The following is a 20,174-nucleotide window of genomic DNA, read 5'->3' on the forward strand; positions in this document are numbered from 1 at the left end:
ACTTAGAATAAAATTAAAAAAAATTAAAGAGACCTGCTCAGCTGGGGAAGGAACATTGCGTTGTTTTTGTTCTGAGCACACACACCCCCTACTATTATTAGGGCTCAGTTTCTAATGGGAGCAGAAAACCAGGTGGTAAACCCCAGTCACAACGAATGGTAGTCTTTTCTGTGTGCTGTCATCTGCTCACCCCCCTGAACAGTGTGAACACGAGGACCAATGTGGAGGAACAGAAACAACTTCATCATTAGACAGATTTCTTGTACGTAAAGACAGACATCTGTGTATGGCACTCAGTAAGGCTTGCATGTTGTTAAACACATTGCTACTAGAATGAGAAAAAAATGCAATGATTGATTTCTTTAGATGAAAGGTATCTTGTCCAGTTAGTGTTAGTTTTGAAGAATTCTGCATGTTTGTGTATGCTACTATGAAACTAAAGCGATTTGATACTTTGTTTGTAATACGAATGTTTTTGACCAAAAAAAATTGAATATATGTTATCATGTCTTTTCTTTTCCTTCTGATAATAAGGATGCTATAGCAAAAGTTGCATAAAAAGTCACATTTGTACCCTAAAGAAGAAAGGAATAAGTTACAGAAGAAATTTACATCAATTACAGAGAAACCTACTGGGAAAAAAAAAAAAAAGGTTAGAGAAGAAAGAAAACTAAATGTATGTACCAAAGAAAGTTCAGCATGATCAGATCCCTGAGCTCTTAAAAGGATTTGAGATTCATATCAACCCTGCACACTGGTTGAACAAATCCCAGCCTCTGTTCCAGGCAGTGTTCAATCTTTCGAACAATGAGTCAATGTGAACAACAGTACAGACCTAGGGGTGCACATCAAAAAAGTGCTTGGATATTGCTTGGGTGAATTTGAGGTATCAGAGGAGTATCTAGCATACTCTGATGTGTTTGAAGGAGTTTCATTATCCAGAGTCTAAATACTGACATTTAGATTTTCTTGTTTAATTTTTCTGAGGTGCTTTTGTCTATATAATCGCTGCACCTACTGGCAAACAGACGGTGGGTTTTTCTCATATTATAATATATCCACTTGAGGGATACTCATTTGACAGCAAAGCAAATCTGTGTAGAACAGCCAAAAGCACCAAAATGACAGAATAATTGATGTGCCTGATTTACCTCGGTCTTCAGAGTCCAGCTCACACTCCTGTACCTGTTGTCTTCAAGAACCTTTGAAGGAGATCAGATGAGAACATTAAGTTTCAAGGCACAATGCAGCTAAGTGTTTATGGTTTCTGATTTCTGGAGACAGTAATTTTTTTTTTCTTTTCACTTCTGGCTTTTAAACATTGGATTTCTTGTTTCTTGAAAACTGGGGAGGGAGGGAAGAAGTTGCTGAAAATCTAAAATTTTCTTCTGTAAATTTCAATTTTTCCAGATCCAGCCTTTTTCTTCAAAGAATATTTCATACTGGTGCTATAAGGGCCATCTCAACACCTACATTTTAGTACCAGTAAATGAAAGGTTAAATAATGCACTAACTACAGCTAATTGTTCTAATTGTAACTCATGTCAACAGCATCCTGGCAAAGGTTTTGTCATTTCAAAATTTCATCTGAGTCAGCTTTCGGTGGAACATAAAAACAACAACATTTGAGTCAGTTTTCTAATCAGCGAGTGATTTTGAGGGGACAGAGGGTTAAGGGGATTTAATGTTGCTCCCTTCTGTATAATGCCATAGATTTGAATTATGCTTTAATATAAAGTACAAGACTGTTGGTGAAGCTTAATTTCGCTCTGAACAGTTAATTTGCTCTGAGTTCAACTGGAGTTGCAATTCTATTTTAAGCAACGGAGTATTTGATAATCAGTCTTCATAAAATTAGAAAGGAGTAGTATTAAATTACCTTTACTTTGCTCTGGTTCCCACTTGACTATAACAGATAATTAGGGAACTGTTAATTATCTTGATTTGCGATTGAACCATTTTATACAAAATAAATGAAGGTGATCTGAAGACTGAAAAGTTTACCCTGAAAACCATGGGAAGACTACTGGTTTTCTTCCTCATTCTGCCTTGCTTTCTGGTTCCTCAAGTACCTTCACTCTTTTCACAAATATTTCAAAGGGAATTTTAATTGCTTTATTTTGAACTCCCAAGCTATACTCACTGTCAGAGTAGTGACGCTACAACTTCAGCCTTGTGGCACACTCCCAACTAGGACTGCTGGTGGCAGCAGGTGAAGAACCTCTTGTCCTATGGTCCGTAAACGCTAGCAATCACTCTCTCACAGACTTTTCCCTACAAGAAACATCTGTTTAACATTCAGAATCAGGCCATCTGAGATTTTATGCTTAAGTATCCTTTACTAATAAGACCGGGAAACAGTTTTTGTTGGGTTGTCTGTGCATTTTACAACAGCCTTCATTTACCCAGATGGCAGCCTGGGTGGCTTGTGGCTCCTGCTCTCTTGCTATCTACGCCCTCGGCCAGAGTTCCACTGCCACTAGCCAGCTCTAAGGTGGTAGAGTTTCCTGCTGCCCCACGGATGGGGAGGTCCATCCAACTGAACCATTTGTTGCCATATCTTGGAACCCAACCTGGCTCCCCTCATTCTAGCAGTGTTTACTTTCTGTCCACTAGCCGAGGGCTCTTGAGTCGCATTTTTCTCAACTGTGAACTTGGGGCTGAATAGACTGCAATTTATATTCAGGTATTGACAGAGGTCTTTCCTAGTTATCACATCAATAGGTTTTCTAGCTGGGATGTTTTAAGTGGCTTTCGTTATGGAGGTCCTAAATGACATAGCTGTTTTCTGTGTTAAAGGTCAACATTTTGCATACCAGCTTCCAAAAGAAGTGCCAGCTCTTTGGGATTACAGGGGCCTCTGATGGTCTGTGGACCTTGGAAAATTCTTCCCGTGGCCAGAAGTAGGCTGAAAGCATTGCATTTGGTAGCTTTAGCAGTTTCTGAGGAGACAGGCGTAATCTGAGCTGCTGGCTGTAAGGCAGTGGGTGCCCACAGCTCTGGGTAGGCACTAACCTCTGCTATTTTGAGGCCAAAGACAGGAAAGCAATGGCAATGAAGGGATGCAACTGCAATCAAGCTGTCTGATATCCCAGAAGCAGTTATAAAGCTAGAACTACTGTTTAATACTTAGATTCAAAGCAGTTCTTCTTTCCTTTTCAAACCACTGAATACCTGTAGACAGACAGACTGACTGGCATCTCACCTACAGGAGCTGCAGCACTCTGCAGAAAGTCATACAATTCTGCAAGGGGAAAACAGCACAGACAAGAAGCTAATTTTGTGAGTCACTGATGAGGAGAAAAACGTTGGCTGCATAACTGGTGTAAGCACGCTGCAGCCTTAAGGGATATTGCCTGCCTTACTATGGTATGACATCCTGGATGACTACCTGTGCAGAACTACAGCCCTCGACTTGCCCTCAGGCTCAGTTCTTCCTCTGGTTTCTAACTCAAAACCAAACAAACTCTCATTCTCATCCTTCCTTAAATACTCCTGCTCCCCCTTTCCATACAACGTCTGTGATTTAACTCAAAGAAACTCGGTTCTCCTCCATCTGTCACCCTGTCCTCCACACTGACATAGTAGTTAACTCTTAACATATCTCAACAGCATTTCCTTCAAATACTTTTTGCTTAGAGGGAAAATCTTCCTACCATACTGGAATATGATGATTTTTAAGGAAAAATATACTAATGCTATTGTTAACCACTGTTAAGTAATCGTGTTAGAAGACTCACTGGACAAAGTTTTATGCAATTCACTTGGACTGCCTCAACCCAAGAGTTAATACAGAAAAGGGAAGGCTTGGCCCAAGCAAAGAAAACAGATGCTGATGCATGAGAACACTACATGATTGTCAGCAGTCCTTCCACAACCATCTTTTGATTCAATATTAACTAGCCATTGCTTCCTACTGTCAGAACAGACTATAATTACCAATACTATATTGAAGCACTTCCTATGAACTCTTATCTAGACTTGCAGGAATCAAAAGCCATTACTTCCCATAAGAGCTACAACCTCATACAGTGAAAATAGCTACAGTTATCAGACTCTTCTCCCTGTACATAGGGATACTGTTTGTTTATTTGTGGGGTGAGTAAATAAGTATTCAGTTTAAGCCACACGGGGCTTTCTGGATGCCTAGACATCAACTTCATCTACTTGGCAGACACCAAAACCTCTTCCAGTAAATACACCATAGCCAGCTGTGCTGACTACGGCCAGTAGGAATTCCTCTGTACAGCTCAATGTCCATCATCTCCTTCATTTCCTACTGCATCTCAATGGACAGCAGCCTGTCCTTTATCATATGATAACAGAATCAAAATATAAGAATTAATTTATAGCAGTGTTTTAGGGTGATTTTCCCTTTGGACTTTACTATCCAAAGGGGCAGAGTGCTTTCATTTCGTGGCATCCCTGACATGAAAGCTTGATGGACAGCTGAGGAAGATGCACTGCAAACAGCAAGAAAATACATTACGTTCAGTTTACCGGCATTTGTTAGCAAAGAAGTCCGCAAGCATTCAAAAACATAAAATGCTCTAAGCAATAGCTTTTTTTGAAATTAAAGAATAGCCATCAGCCTCCAACCTCCAAAAAATGTGAAATAAGATGACTGGATTTTGAGTTCTGAGGTTTAACAATACAGCAGGAAGGAAATGAGCTGTTTACCTGCATATGATTTAACAAACAGTGTTTGCTCTGTTATAAACCAGTTGATGTGCTTGTCTTTTTTAAACAGAGAATTGGAAATGTGGTTTCTGCAAAATGCATAGTGGCAGAGCCCTATGTCTGTGTGTAGTTGGAGACAGGAAGCAGTTCATTTGAAACCCTTAGGGGTATTCCTCTATAATGAGGAAATATTTGTGCCCAGTGATGGCAAGAGTCCATCTCAGACACCCCCACACACGTACACCTCCACTCCTGAGTCAAACTTGTGATTCAATAAAATGAGACCCTCAGATTGTTACGCAGAGGGGAAATTCATACTCCAGTCTTATCAGTAGAATTAATTCAGATAGATTTCACTAACCAGACAGGAATGCTCCAGGGTTAAGGAATGTGAGATTTGATAGACACTCAGCAAAAAGCATATGCATCCCAGTGAATTCCAATGACACCTAGCAGTACTAGTGGTTTGAGGGAGCCAGAACAGATCTGGATTTGAGAAAGAGAGAGAGAGAGTTAAAAGAAAAGTCTGAGCGCTAACTGGATGTGTCACCCCTTTCAATGCATCTTTAACCTTCTGGTTTTGTTGACCTGCGCTTATCCACAACTAACTATATCCACATCCACTGAGTTCATGAAGCTCCTGATGAGATTACTAGTCTGCTTATGAAAATCTTCAGTTTTTGGTAAAATCCTCCAATTTCTCACAAAAGGATGAGAAAGTGGAAATCAAACAAATGCAGCAGCTCACTCTAGAAGTTAATTTACTTATGGGATTTCCTACAGATGTAAGCTGCAAGCTGGGATGTCAGAACAATCCCTGTCCATCCCAGTGAGAACACACATCACTGGGCACTTACCAGTCACCTGGAGAAGTGCCAGGCAGCAAAACACAACCCCAAACAGCCACCACCAATTTCAGTCAGCAGGGTAGGAAGGGGATGGCTGTGCAAAGTTCCTTTGCCACACCAGTCACGGTAGCAAGCCCTGCTCTGCAGCCCCAGTGGGACACTACCACACCTCATTATTCAGCTTACTGCAGACTTCCTCTCTGGGAATGTCATGGCACAGTGGCAATCTGGCTCCGGCAGCTGCCATACCCCTGGTTCTCCCAGCCTAAACCCAGCGAAGCTCTGCAGCAGTGCAGGAAGTTTCCCCGTGGTGACAGGACAACGTTCAAGGTATGGCGTCACCAGTGGGATGGGCAGACTCAATGTGGAAGAATGGAGTGACAAGTGCTGACAGTGACTTGATTGGGAAACAAAGCAAACCGCATCCCCAGTGCTCGTTATGGGGTTCCCACTGATTTGCCACAGCCCCCAGGGAGGGATTTCCCACTGACAGAAGCTGTGGGAATCCTCCTCACGATATCTCCCCATGGACGGCTGGGATGCCACCACCAGCTCTCAGGCATTTCCAACATTGTGGCCCCAAATGCAGTTCTGGGCAAGTACAGAAGACAGAATTCCTACAAGAGGAGATCATCCAAAGCACCCTCAACACCCTGTACCCTCAGCCTCCTTACAGGCCTGCTGTGGGACCCTCATCCCGTCCCACAGAGGCCCACCAAGAACATCTGAGAGAAAGGGCTGACACCAGATCAGAGCTCAAGGGGGCTGCTTCCAGCTGGTCTGGGAAAGATCAGTCTTCATGTGAGCAAGCGAGAGCCTGCTCTTCCCTCACCAAGAGCAAAAACCGAGCAGCAGCTGCCTGAAACAGCATCACCACTCCACCTCCTCCCAGCCCATACTTAACAACCAAAGGTGCTGCCATCAGCACGAGGGCCAGGCACACAGCATGCTCCTGTACACCTATGTGGAAACAGATGGTAGAAATCCGCTATGACATTCTGGAGTGAAACCATGAAACCTTTTAGAGGCCTCCTCCAAGTTTTGGGAGGTTGCATAATCCCCTCAGAGAGAGACCAGCCCAGCTTGCATCCGGGAGGGCACAAACAGCTCAAAATAACAACTTAGCTCTTTCTAGGGGAGCATGAAATTACTGTTGTTTTGATTTGTGGTCCGACTGAACTTCAGTATAGCCTCTAGCAGCTATCCATTCTCTGAAAGGTGTTACATAAAGACACGTCCCTTCGCTAGCTGTTCAGCACGTTGCCTACTCCAGCTTTAGCAATGGTCAAGGCAAGCTGAGGAAGACCAATGAAACACGTGCTTTGCTGTTACCCAGGACATTTTTCTTCTGTTTGAATTGGGGCCCTTCTGACTCTTAGTGCAAGATAACCAAATGGGACCAGTAGAGAAATTAGGAAACATGATGTAACTATCCTTTAGGATCTGATCTAAAGGCCTTTTCTTGCCACAAAACTCAAAGCAGCCAAACCACAGGACAAAAACAGTTCAGAGCCCATTGTCTACTTTTCCTACACTGACATGATGCTGATGATCTTCACTCCGTGGAAAAACAACTCCAAAGAGTCACTCCTCAAACATGCTTTTTAATACTCCATTTCCCCCATTTTCTGTATTCATTTCCCCAAGCATGTCCTAAACAATATCCAGTTATGTACTATATTATACGTGGAAGCAATTAGTTCTGTAAATTAATCATTATGCACACTTAAATCTACATCACATTTACATCCAAATCATCATCACATTGTCATGATTATATTATTTACTACAATTTAACTGCCACCAGACTGTTCAGAGGGATAACAACAACCAAAGAGGACCCAGCCTTTCCAAAAGTTACCACCATTATAGTTTCACTCTTGCAACTTGAAAGAAAACTGCAGTGTAGCTGAAAGTCAGCTGCCAGATACCTACATGCAACACAGAGTTAAAAAAAAAAAAAATGAGGTTCAAGTGTCATTTTTAGACAAGGTATAGGCTATTGTTACCTCTCGCGGGATCCTTACTGGGTGGGCATGTATACTCCAAGATACAGGCAGGGTAAATCTGGTGCTTCTTGAAGATGACAGAGGGGTTTTTTTGATCAGCTACACAGCTGTTCGGAAGTTTGTTTGAAATCCCAGGTTTGGGTGGAAGGCAAGGTAGACTTTTCCCCAGGCAAAGTCTCTAACAAGAGTTTAAGCTATGAACATGGCATGGTAGCATGTACGAGCAGTATTCATGAGAGTCACTGGCATCTCTGGCAAAGCATCTTCCTAGGGATCAGAGAAAGCCATAGATTAGAAAATGCTTAAACCAAAGGAACAAACATCTGTTGTCGGTACTCTGGCAGTCAGCAATTCAACAAGTGCCTTGTTCTCTTTCATCTGCCCCAGGTAGCTCTACACACATCCTTGCCAGGTGTTTCCACATTGGTTTATTTTAAAGCATCAATAGACAAGGCTGATCTGGCAGCTTTGACTGCTGCATTTTGCTGCTTCACTGGTTACAAAAGGTCTAAGGAAATAGGATCAGGCCCACACAGTAGGAAGTGCAGCTTGTGCTGTGCTCTTCCTTGAGCTCTAGAAACACTCCAAGAGTTTTGATGCAAGTCCAGCCCATGTGCTTGTACCTTTGCCATACATTGTCTCATGAATGCCACAAATCCTCCAGTTGAAATTCTGCATGCAGATGTCTGTCACGTGGGATGGACTCATCCCATGAAACAGGAGCCACTCATCCACCCCTGTCTCAGGCTTCTTTTTTCATATGCTTTTTTGCCTACAGAAAAACATATCATATGTTCAGCATATGTATATGCCATGCACAAGTACCTCGTTTTTATTGGCCTGCTGCCTTTACTGCCCAAATTCAAATAATATGGAGGACGGAACAAAAAAAAAATGTATATCTATATGACCTGTCCTCCACTGCTTGATGAAACACATGGCAAAGCCTTTCACCTGAAATCAAAGTGGATGATGCTTTTCAGTATACCAAGGGAAGGCAGGGAAGACAAATGCTCACAGCAGTGTCTGTTCGGCACTGCTTTTGCAAGGCTCTGTTAAAAAAGAAGAGGGTATGCGGACTGGGGAGGGAAAGGGGCACTTCAGTTACACTGAAAAATTTTCAGTTCCTCTCTCTATCAGAGGGGTAAAATTCATTCAGCCAATTATGCCCATCCCCTCACTGCCCATTAAATTAAACCCAGCTGCTACTTTCACGGGCTCTGTTCAGTCACAGCGATGTTTACCACAAGGAAATATTACATCTACAGAACAAAGAGTTCACTCCATCAGAGTTCTGACTAGATGTTTTTGCTAAACTGGTGAGAAATGCTAGTGCCAACTGGAATCACCTCTTTTTTGCAAGAACATCCAGTTTTAGTGCTGCTTATCATTGGAAGACCCCAGTCTCAGATTGGCATCTCTGGTTACCATACCAAAGCCCCAGTGGCCCTATTTCATGCTCCATTTGTGAAATGATAAGGGCAGGTATCCAAAACAGGGAGTCTCAGGTTCAGTTCAAGTTTAGGATTAAGTGTAGGTCCCCCATATCCTGGGGAAACAGTCCACCCACTCCTCTGGCTGTGTTCAGTCAACCTCTCAGATTTTGCATGAAAGTAAAAAATTGGCCTTCTCCATTTTGAATGTGAACATTGTCATTGTGAGAAGCTAAACAGTAAAGAAAACATTTCCCCATGTTGTTCTCCCAATAGTGAGGTTATGTACAACCTGAGATTATAATGCCTCCGATCATTTTTACCTAAGAAAGGTAATAGAATGGAATGGCTTCAAAATAGCTCACAAAACAAGATTTGTATGAACCCCAAATCTAGAATCCAGATTTAGGAAAGCCATCTCAATAATTAAACAATTTTAAATTGCTTGGTTTTTCAGATAATAATTTAAAAAATCATATAAATTCTAAGAAGTCTAACTCCACAGGACCTCAAGCTTTTTGACACCCTCCCTCCCCATTTGTGTATTGGGTTATTTCTCCATCATAAAACAGAGAATGGGAGCAGTTCACTCACAAGGAATATTCCCATACACACAACAGTTCAGATCTCTGACATTCTGAATCCTCTACAGTCTGAGGATGCAATAATTTTTACTGTCTGCTGAAATAAGTCCTTGATTTCCCTGTATTTGCCATCAGCATGGCTCACTTCTACCAGCTGAAAAATGTTAAGGCAACAGAGACCAACGTGTTACAACTCTTTCAGCTACACCTCTCTAACCTCTCCCAGAGGACCCAGCCACAACCCAACACAGGTGAAATTGCAGGCTGGGATTTTCTGGAGCGTTCTCTTACTTAAAATCCTTCCCTCACTCTCACTCCTGTCCCACTGTGCTCTAAACTCCGACTTTGAAGACTTGTCTGTAATACAAAGGAGTTACTGCTCTCTGTAGAGCATGTTTATTCTGCCAGAGAGCATCCGCAGTCCTAAACAAGCTGAAGCGAAGCTGTGCAAAAACACTGGGAGGTTCAGAATAGGTGCCCAGGTGGGAAAGTGAACGTGAAGTGGTTCTTCAATAGCAACTGCACACTTAAGTTGCTTGTGCACTAATTCCTATGTACAGAAGAGCCCTAACGTTACTGTAGTGAGCCATCAAAGCAGCTTTAATTACAATCATAAATAAATGCCTGATGTTTCAAAAATGCACAAGACCTAAATCTCATCACAGCAATACTAAATGAGTTGACGATCCTCTTAAAGAGCATGCTTTGACTTGAAATTCTAGAGCATGACTGAGTTTTAAAGGAGAAACAGCTCCGTGAATAGGGAGCACTGAAGCTCAAACTGCACACCATCAGCTGTCATCTAGGCAAAAGCACAATGGATAAAGCAACATTTCTGTGCACTGACCTACAATGAATGGACAGCCTTAATGAAACCTATGTCCTCTGGGAAAATCTGCTGCACTGCCTTCCTTGTCCCTCTTGTCACCATACATTTTGAAGTGACACATTTGCAGGCTGAAAACTAACAAAACCAGCACCTGGACTTGGGCATGTCTTTTAGATTTGCTCAACACAAGCACAAGAAAACTATTAGTTTTCCCAAAGGAGTGAACAGATGTGAAAAGTTATATACCTCATATCCTATTTCAGGCAGCACTGAACGATCTCAGTCTGAAGGAAACATGACGTGTGTCTGCAACATCTGATTGCCTGTTTAAAACAAGTTTAAAAAAGATTACCAGACTTAAGGGACTTCTATGAAACAGTTTCCTGGTCATGAGTTGTAAACTATCTTTCAGGATACCTCAGAAAAAAAGTATCTCTTTAATTTACAGCAACCCTTCTTCCTTACTAAAATAAGCTACAAGTAGAGACATTTCATATATGCTTCATATATGCTATAGTGATGCGCTACAGAAAGAAGAAGATTCCCAGTTTCCTGACCACTCCTCATAACTCATTTTCTAGTCCCTTCACCAGCTTCACTGGTCTTCTCTGCACACATTCAAGCAACTCAATGTCCTTCATGTAGTGAAGGGCCCAAAATTGAACACATCTTCCCTGAGCTTCCCAGTTCACTATCAGCCTGGCAGACCAAAAGTGTGTTTTCCCCAAGCTACACAGCTATGCATGCTTGAGTGGAATGCTCTATTTCAGTCACCAGCATCGGCCTTGACAGAACAATGTAGAAAACCACCCTAGAAACACCATTATGGTAAGGTTTTTCTGATTCCATCAGATTTCATTCAACATCGACATAACTTCACATCAGCAGAAAATGGAAAGCTGCCTTGCAGTCTCCAGGCCACTAGGATTTCTCCTTGGTGTGTTCTCCTTGCAACGTGCCTTTCTTCACCAGTCAGCACTGCTAAATCCATCACCCAACCTACCCACACCTGGGCTGCATTAGTGAATAAATGAGCCATCCTGAAGCAGGAGAGGACTCAATGAGCGCATATTGTCTTCCATGGGCAGGAAAATAACAAGCTAACATTGCATGCCTTGCCTTGTCCTGGTTCTCGCTGTCACTGGCTGCAGCCCTCACACCTCTGTAGATTTTTATCTCAGTGTGATTATTCAGATTTCTCTGGACAATTTCTTGAAAAAGAAGACAAACACACAAAGAATGAGAGAGAAGACCTTTGCCATCTGGGAACACTGCCCAGGAGAGCCCACGTCACTGTGCAATGCAGAATTAGCCTTGCTCACACTCCCCCAGATCAAGCCCCTGCTCTGCTCCCTGTCATTTCTGCTTCAGGAATTTCGCTGTCACTCAGAAGGTATCTGCACAGAAGTTTCACATTGTATCAACTGGCTAAGTAGTTGATTATTGTCATCAGCCAATTTCACCTTTCCTTCCCTTCACATAGGGTCTGTCTCCAAACGCACTGAGACCTGGGGGTTACTAATCTGGGTTATCTTGTGGTGTTGAAGGAAGGGTCCCAGTCCTCTCCAACCTCCTGTAACAGCAAGGGGAAATACTCAAAGGTACTTAAGCGTTGCCTGTCCAAGTTTTGGGAAGTTTGTGGAGATCTTTTTGACTGTGCCTCACTCAATGTGGTTAAAGTCGGGCAATATACATCATGCTCTTCATTGCATTTACATCACAATCTTAACCACAAAAAGGGCTTCAGTTGTCCTCTGGGGATCTGGGCTCAGCTTAACCCACCTTCATCATTTCTGCTTTCCACTAGGGCAATGCACTGCCTCCCATCGAGCCTCCATACATACATACGCTACAGGAACTCACATACAATGCACAATCAGCTTAAGTTGTGGTGCCCCTGAACTTTCCTCTTCTCTGTTTTTCTCCCCAAGACAGTGAGTACAAAAGTTTGTGTTGCTTTGTTGTTGTTTTTTTTCTAATTGGAAAAGCCCTGGCTGTGCTTACATCTTTATTTCACCCCCTTATTCCTTGATTGTAAATACATTAAAAAACCTTCTGTATTTGCAACCTGAACACAGTATAGAGTACAGAGAGGTTACTCTAAAATGGTTCAGTTTAAACCAGAGCCACCTTCAGTTTCAATTATTATCCAAACCCACTTCAATTTTCTGTTTTATGTTCAGTTTCCCCTTCTTACTGCACTGAGCGTCTGCTTAGAGCTCCATGAAATGTGCCCTCATTGCTCTTGCACTCAAGCACCAAAGTACTACAATGACATTTTGGAAAAGAAGCTGCATGAGAGTTGGACCCACTCTAAGTATGTCAAGAGTTAAGCACACAGATCTTTTACCTTTGAAATCTCTCATTTCTGTGAACCATGCTGAAATTCAAACGGGCCTGGTGAGTTTGAAAGCCCTGCTCTACATCTGCAGAAGCTGTAGAGGCAGCACCCCGGCCTGGATGCTGCAGAGAGGGATATTTTCTAGCAGTGGGTTTGGGGCCACAGTGCTGCGGCACGCTTAGCCAACCTGGATTTAGGATCTGTGCAAGTCAAGAGGAAGAGCAAGTGACACAAATCTGTCGGATCACAGACCCATTGCTGTGTCCCCACAGAGTCTCTCTTCATCCACTGCACCCTGCATTCTGGAAGGGATATCTCCTGTCCCTCTCCACCCTGTGTCCTCACCTCCCCAGGTGCCTGCAGTGCACCCTAGCTATCTGTGCCCATCACTTGCCCGCAGTGCCGTGGTGCGGTGCTGCCTGCCTCGTTCCTGACACCTCCACTCCCTCCTCTGCCTTGAGGTGAGGGCACAGCAGCTCCCTGGAAGAAGGTGCAATCCCAGGTTCCTGAGTTATTTCCCGGAAAGCTTATGGGAGGGGGTGCTTCCCAGAGACCTTGATGGGAAAAGCAGGCGGTTTTCACTTGCTTTCTTTTTTTTTTTTTTTAAGCCCAAGTATGCAGAAAGCAGACCCTTCTCACATACTCAGGGCTTTCGAGTTAGGTTTTCAGCCACCTGTAAGGGCAGCCTGCGTTCAGAGCCAGGTTTCTGCAGAGCATTGAGGAAAATCAACAACACTGACGGGAATGTGTGAGGTGATTGACAAAGCACCAGGAGAATAGCTGAGCCACATTTATTAAATAAAGCCAGCAAGTAATGAGTTCAAAGCAAGGAAAAGGAGATCCCTCTTCAAGTGGCTTACAGTTCAGCTAGGAATATTTGCCACAAGACGTCGAGGATACCAAAAGTTTATATGGATTTAAAAACCGACAGAATAATGACTGAAGGAAGAATGCATCCTGGATTGTTTACATACACAGAGACAACCGCGGGCCACAAAGGCGGCAGATGAAACCACGAAGGAGGCAGAGCAGCTTCTGGCAGCTTCCCGCCCTCCCCGGCCCCTCAGAGCCCGGTGCTGCCGCCGAGCGCGGGCGGGCACCGCCACCTAGGGACCCGCGATGGGGCCGCCCTCCCAGGGGCGCTGCTGAGGGGCGGTTTCCTCACACAGACCGAGGGGCGCTGCAGGCGAGGGCGGCTGTGGGTTAATTGTTCTCCGGTGCAGAGGCTCACCCCAGCTCTGAAGCTGGTTGCTGGACGCAGTTATTCAATAAACACTACCACTCTACTCATGCTGCAACATGACGCAGGTGCTTGAGGTTTGCAGCGGTTCAAGAAAAGCTGAACAAACTTACAGGAGAAAAGAAAACTGTCAAGGGCCATTAAATTCAAAGGTGTTATCTGGGGGTTAGGAAGTCCCTGAGCTGCACACCACGAGTAACAAGGGAAGTGTCACTACCTATTCCTCTTTTCCAGGGATCCAGCACCAACTGCTGCTGGAGACTGGAGCCAGGCCAGGACACATTGGCATGTCCCTGTTCAGCTATTCCCATGCAGAAAGGCATACCATCCATACAAAAAAATTACTGACACAGCCATACAGTGTCTTATCCAGGGCTTTTTCACTGTATTACCCCCACAACGTGGGGCCATTTTCTGTAATGCTGCACCTCTTGTGGTGCACTGGACATGTCCTCTTGGCCACCTGTGATGGCTCCTCTTTTGATCCCATCAGACAGCAAGTTTTGAACTGTTGCAATCCCACTCCTCAGTACAGATGTGTGTGCTTCGAATGGTGCCTATTCATGATTAGGTCTTCTCTTCAAACACCACCCCATAGTTGAACAGCCACCCTAGAGCAATAGAGAACCACAAGAATCTCTCATGCAGCTCTCCTCTCACAACATCCTCAGCAGATCCAGGTCTCCTTCCTAGCTCTTCTTCTTTCACAACTCTTCCTTTGCTGCTGGTGCGGCATGCACTATGACCTAGGTTTTGGTTTGAAACTATCATCCTAATTCTTTTGCTTTGAATGCTTTAAAAAAGTCTTTGTAAATTTTCAGCATAGAATCAGAAATGAAGTATTTGGTAGTCAAAGCACTTTTTCCTCTGCTAGGGGCTAGGACTTCGAGCTGGATGTCAGGGCTGCCATGGAGTTTACCTGCTTCCCATACCTGGTCCACTGTAGAGAATCAGCCAGCCAGAACCAACCAGCAGGTCTCCATGCTACTGAGTCAATGAACAAAAGTGCAGAATTGATTCAAAAAAAAAGAAAAAGAAAGAAAAAAAAGGGATAAGGAAAGGATCAGCTTCTGGCAAGTTGCTTAAAAGAAGTCTTGAGGGAGAAATCCAGACTCAGCAGGAATTCCTGGACTGTTGTCATCACTTCATTGCCGAGAAAATAGTCTGGTTTCCAAATCCTCACAGAAGAGAACAAGTCCAAAAAGTTTTTTGTTTTTCTTCTTTGACAGTGCCATGCTAGAACCCAAACATGCCATTTTCTGCTCTGTGCATGCTGTCCCCTCATATATGAACAGATGCCTGACGCCAGGTAGTTGGCAATAGTATTATCTGGTTCTTATCAATGTTTCAACTGTAGAAGTAAATATTTCTGATTCTCCCAGCGTTCATCTGCAAGACCTCTGCAAATGTGGGAATAGCTCATTTACAAATCCATGTCCCTTCTGTTGCCCACTGAAAGGAGATGTTTCCCGAAAAACACTTTCTAGAAGGGCCTTTCAACCTGATCTAGTGCCTGATCTAGTAGTTGGCAACCCTGCCTGCAGTAGAGGGGTTGGAACTAGATGATCTTTGAGGTCTCTTCCAATCCAAGCCATTCTCTGATAAGCAGCAGCTTCACAATCACCATAAATTCACAGTTAGTGTCATTACAGAATTCTGTTATTTTTTTTGCTCAGTGCAAAGTCCCCCAAAAATGGGGATATTTTTTCAAGCCATCGAGATAGATGTGGGAACTTTCAGTCAAATAAGTAATGCCTGTCGCCCTGCTGGCCACCCCTCTTTTGATTCAGCCCAGGATTCAGGTGGCTTTCCAGGCTGCAGGTGCACACTGCTGGTTCACGTCAGGCTTTTTGTCCATCAGAACCCACAAGTCCTTCTCCACAAGGCTGCTCTCAATGAGTTCTCCTCCCAGTTTGTACTTACATCTGGGATTGCTCTGACCCGAGTGCAATACCTTGCCCTTGGCCTTGTGAACCTCATTGTGTTCACATTGGCCCACTTTTCAAGCTTGTCCATGTTCCTCTGGATGGCATCTCTTCCTTCTGTTGTGCCAACTGCAACACTCAGCTTGGGGTCATCTACAAACTTTCTGAGGGTGCCCTCGATCCCACTATCTAGGTCATTGACAAAATAATAAAGATCACCCATCCTAGGGGTGAGGCACTGGCACAGGCTGCCCGAAGGTGCTGTGGATGCCCCATCCCTGGAGGCACTCAGGGCCAGGTTGGACAGGACCCTGGGCAGCCTGAACTTCTGGGTGGCAGCCCTGCCCGTGGCAGAGGGTTGGAACTAGATGGTCTTTAAGGTCCCTTCCAACCCAAGCCATTCTATGACTCTATAATTTACAGGAAGCAAGAATGAAAGAGTGCACAAAATGTTAAAGAAAACAGAGACCAACGTGACTTCTAACATCTCCTTTGGACTTAGTGAAGGGAAAGGAATTTTGAAAAAGAATTTAAAGGAGTCCAGAGCTGAAGATACATCCCAAGAAAAATGATTCAGAGAAAACACAGTGAAATAATACTTCTCTTCGGGAATGAGTAAAGACATAGCTTCCTCCAGTGGTTAGAATATCGTATGCAGAAACTTGCCAAGTATTTACAGGTTGAGCCCTGGCACACTGATTAATGGGTCCTTTGACGCTGCAGTAAAGCATCTGGAATGAAAATCAAAGCTTATTAAGAACAGATGGATATGATCCAGGTCAGCCTTCTCTAGTGCGCGTATTTGTAAGCTAGATGTAAAAGTAATTTTGGAAAGATAGTTTGAATGGAAACTGTGTCTAGGGCTCAATACATCAGACAACAGACTTCATCAAAAAAAGCAGGACTGCAAAAGAACAGGAGCAATTAGAAGTTATTCCCTGAGCTCTGAAAGTCTTATTCCAGCTGATAATGCCTCCTGCAGTCCTACAAACCCTCAGTCTCACATCGTTACCTCAACCACACATCAATTCTGGACTGCTATTCCCTCAGTCCAGAAAGAGCCTTGTTAAATAACGCAATCGTTGAGCATGTCATGCCAAGAACAATATCTGTGTTTTCTCCACCTGGCCCCCATACAGAGGTAGTACCAGGTTATGGGGCTCGGATTGATTTTTAGGAGTATAAGTGCTTTGGAAAACAACATGCTGTTCAGCATGTTCAATCAAGCACTAGGTTTCTATAGTTTAATCACCGTGTAATAAATCCTCTCGAAACTGTTAAAAGAATTCTTAAAAAATGCTGGAAAGTGAAACTTGGCATCACTAAATTAAAATAAAGCCTGAAAACTTGCTGAGGTGTCATTTAATAGAAAGCCTGGAACAGGTGCATAAATATGTAACCAACAATGTTAAAACCAGGGACACTGTGAAGGCCTTAGAGCACCACCACCAGGAAATCAATTAGAAATAAACAGCAATGAAATAACCACTTGAGCTAACATCTTTGCAGGCAGAGAAAAGTAGGTATATCTCTGTATGTAGAAGAAGTGTGTTATTTATATGGGTGTAAAACAATTGATTCTTCTTGTTGCTGGTTCCTGCGAGGCAATTGTTAAAGGAATAACTGAAGGAGCTGCCAGTACTCACAGAGATAGATCTCCAAGAGATCAAGTACAGAGGAAGAGAATGGGGTGCCCCCACGGAGACAGAGGAAGGAGCTGTGGCTGCAGCTCACCACCTGCAGCCCTTCCTGATGGAGCCCAGGCCACGTTGAGCTATCCCGCTCCCAGATGGATCCAACAGATTTCCTAGGGAAGCCACGTGGGCCAAAACCAACCTTTCCTCTCAGAACTGTCTCCATTTGCCCCATTCCTGGTGGAGGAATCAGCAGACCGTCCTGCAGGACGCTGACTCAGCCCTGGCCCCAGAGAATCCTCCTTTACAGCCAGTGCCACCTGCTCAAGGAGCAGCTCTGCTCTTCCAGTTTGCTTTTCTCTGCTTCCTTCCTCTTGTTCACAAGTAGAAGATAAGTTTTGTGAGTGCATGTTTGGATTTATTTATTTATTTTTCCCTAAAACAAACCAAAAGCTCCTGTTTGGAGACTCCTGATGAAATGGGCTGACCTCTCAGCAGAGCCCTCTCCCTTTCATGCAGCTGCCATGCTCCGTAAACCTCTCCATCATCCACAGGTAAAGTGCTCCCACAGCACCCTGCAAACAGGCAATGTTTTGGAAACATAGAGAAGTAATTAGTCGAGATCCCAACCAATTATTTAATCTCATGCTGAGAGCAGCTTTCCTCCATACCCATCAACAGAATGAGCTCCCACAAACCATGGAGAAGCTCCCTTTGACACCTTCCCGCTCTGCACCAACCCAGCTGGCACAGAAAGCAGCCTGGCTACTCATTATGTTTCCCAGTCAGACCTTCTCTACCATCTCAATAACTCCGAAGTTGCCACTCACATCACTCACATGCGTCTGAGTCAGAAGTCATTTAACCTGCTCTCAGCAAAATAGAGAAATTCTCATGCTTTTTTTTCCCCCCCTCCAGGGGAAAAAAGAAAAGCCTACAAGCCTGTCAGATCCATGTTTAGTGCCTGCCGACAACTGTACATGTTGCTGCCTATCTGCAAGCATTTCTTACCTGCTGAGGGTGCTGAGGAATGCTTTTGTTCGCAGCTGCAGAACTCGGGAGGTATGCAGGTGCTCCAGAGGCAGCAGGAATTTCAGATCTGCAAGAAGTTCTAGCAGATTTGTAATATCAAGGAAAAACCCCCATGAAGAAGTATTTGCAGATTGAGTTGCTTTTCATTTTTAATAGTGGTTTCAGCTGACAACACCTTACTGACTCAGGTATTCCCAAATCTTTTACCATACAAAGCCCTGCCTGGGCTCTAGGTTCAGTATCATCCTTTGCCAATCAATAGCACAGCTTCACCTCTTCTTCATCAGTCCTGGCACAACCTAAGTCGGGAAATGTTCTTGCTGATATTTTGCAACTGTTTATTTCAAGTGGGTTTTTTTGGTTAAGTCAGTTTTCAAGTAGGTGAATGCACTGCATTTGACCCTGCTCACCCTAGTAGTCACCACCACTGGCACAGGGAAAAGAGCAACAAACCACACCTGGAGATGGAACTGCTCCTAGGAACAATGTAAACTGAGGGTTGCACCCAATGATCCTGAAATAGTGTGGGCTCCTCAAAGAGCGCTTCAGCTTCAGATCTGTTAGCCCAGCCCATGCAGAGTTAAAAGCAGCAGTCACACCTCAAAGTCCACTGAACAGCTGCACCCACCAGACCTTTGCTTGATCTTCTGAGTGTAATTCCAAGCACTTAATTCCTAGATGCTATGCAAACTCCCCTGCAGTGATAAATAGTTTTTACTTATTAAGAAAACCCCTTTTCTTCCAAACTCCTCTCTGCATGTTTGCATGCATCCTCTCCTCCTTGCCGTTTCCTCTTCTTCAGACCAAGACGTCTTTCTTCAGTGACTGGCCTGCTCCTCATCACGGACTTGCCTACTCCTAACCCCCAAGGAGGCTGGTAATCACCCCTGAAGCCCACCTTGCTGGAGTCAGATTTCTCCCATGCTGGATGGTTTCTTCTGTCATGGCAGGGAGGAAAAGGAGAAGATGGTTTGCGCAAGCCTATTTTCTCCAATTGCAAATGTCTTCCCAGACAGAAGAGGGTGGCTGGTAGCTGTGCCAGCAGCCACCGCTGGCAAAGCCCTTTTGCCTCACTGGTCATTGCTGCAAGCATTGCTCTGCAGCCCCAGTGGGACACTACCACACAGCATTATTCAGCTCACCACAAACTTCCTCACTGTGAATGTCATGGCACGGTGGTGATTTGACTCCAGTAGCTGCCATACTCCCTGGTTCTCATGGCCTAAATCCATGGAAACTCTGCGATGAGGCAGGGAGTCTTTCCATGGGGACCGGACGAGGACACTCAAGGTATGGCATCCCCAGCAGGATGGGCAGACTGAATGTGGAAGAACAGAGTGAGAACTGCCAGAAGTGACTTGATCAGGAAACAAAGCAAAGTTAATCATACACACAGCAGTGCTGCTTCCAGTGTCAGAACACATCACTGCATTAGAGTATGTATGTATGACCCCATCCCAGGCAAGAGATAAGGCGGAAATTTAGCACCTTCTGTTGCCATAAGAATAGGTCCTGCAACAAAAACTATGCCCCCAAGACCCCTGGGAGACTGATACTGTTTTGCTGCAATTCAAAATGTTCTTTTGTATCTCAAAGGAAACTTTGGCATTAGCAAGTTC

General features: G+C 44.1%; 1 long non-coding RNA gene across 1 annotated transcript; it reads right to left on the reverse strand.

The window, feature by feature from the left end:
* Positions 1,038-10,711, reverse strand: LOC110392470. Its single transcript, XR_002434402.1, has 5 exons — positions 10,630-10,711; positions 8,161-8,309; positions 7,538-7,804; positions 2,144-2,274; positions 1,038-1,202 (listed from the first exon to the last, which is right to left on the reverse strand). It is a non-coding gene; the product is annotated as an uncharacterized LOC110392470 (long non-coding RNA).

The sequence above is a fragment of the Numida meleagris genome, chromosome 1 (assembly GCF_002078875.1).
Source record: "Numida meleagris isolate 19003 breed g44 Domestic line chromosome 1, NumMel1.0, whole genome shotgun sequence".
In the NCBI taxonomy this organism is placed as follows: domain Eukaryota; kingdom Metazoa; phylum Chordata; class Aves; order Galliformes; family Numididae; genus Numida; species Numida meleagris.